The 1,139-nt window shown below is 47.3% G+C and overlaps 1 pseudogene; it reads right to left on the bottom strand.

Moving 5' to 3' along the window:
- Positions 1-150, bottom strand: part of LOC103269256 — a 4,485-nt pseudogene extending 4,335 nt beyond the window's left edge.
- Between the last annotated feature and the right edge of the window lie 989 nt (positions 151-1,139).

Below are 1,139 nucleotides of genomic sequence, written 5' to 3'. Positions count from 1 at the left end.
AGGCCTGGTTGTTGAACTGTTGGATGAACTCGGTTGCCATCTTGTCCGTGTCATAGGGGTTGGAGTCAATGCTTTTCTTCTGCAGGAAGTTGATCTGAATGGTCATGGTGCCCACACACTGCTTGGCTTTGTCAAACGTGTACAAAGAGACTAGGAGAGAAGAGGCAGGTTTAAAGTCACAGGGATGCCAAATCCTTGTTGTGGTTCCAGTAACTAAAAGTCCCACATAAATCAGCCCTCACAGAATTGACCATGGCCTTCCCTGGAGAACACCTGGGCACAGACTAGAGACTTCTTCCCCAGTTGAATTAATGGGAAAACAGCGACCAGCAGTGCCTCTGCTGCCTCACTCACCCAGCCTTGGGGGAAGCCACCCCATCCCCTTGGCCTCTGCATAATGACAGCATGGGCATCCACAAGGAGCTGGCATAAACCTGCCTGCAAACCAGGAGAGAGTCTCAGACAGACTCCTTCTGCCCTGAGAAAGCAGAGTGCAGGGCAGAGGAGGCTGCCACGAGGGCCTGAGGGGTTACCCCAGGCAGGCTGGAGCGCAGCCGCCCCTCTTTCTAGTGCAGACGGATGCCCTGACCACAGTGCATCCCGCACGCAGAACACAGAGCAGCTAAGACCAGGTTCTAACCCCTCTCCGTGTGGACAGTTCCCATGGGCTGTAAGCACTTACTGCATTCATGAATTAGTTAAAACAAGCAGCACGAAACTCCACAAACTCCATGGGAATGACAAAGCAGACAGAAAAGTGGAGACAGAGCCTGAGGGGAGAAGATTGCACCTAAAGCCACAAATGTCCTAAAATGACTTTTAAGTCACACTGGCCTACTTTAAATACTGCAGAATTACAGCTAATTTGCTATCATGTAATTGTTCAACCAAAAACCACTCATGGAAAAACCACAACATCGTTTACATATCATATTTTTATCAAAAAGAAAGGTGTTGAAAGAGGTTCCTACGGACATATAGTCACAGAAAGCATTCCCAGATTTAAAAGAATCTATTAAACCAGCACGAAAAACATATTTATAAATATTAGCTAATCAATTAAATTTTAAGGAACAATCATTCCACTGTAGTCAACTGTGCCGGGACCATTAAGAGCCAGGAGTGACCTCCTGGAGATG

Source organism: Carlito syrichta, unplaced genomic scaffold (assembly GCF_000164805.1).
Source record: "Carlito syrichta isolate Samal-C Ts95f unplaced genomic scaffold, Tarsius_syrichta-2.0.1 Scaffold309140, whole genome shotgun sequence".
NCBI classification, from domain to species: domain Eukaryota; kingdom Metazoa; phylum Chordata; class Mammalia; order Primates; family Tarsiidae; genus Carlito; species Carlito syrichta.
This window is presented reverse-complemented; position numbering and strand designations above follow the sequence as displayed.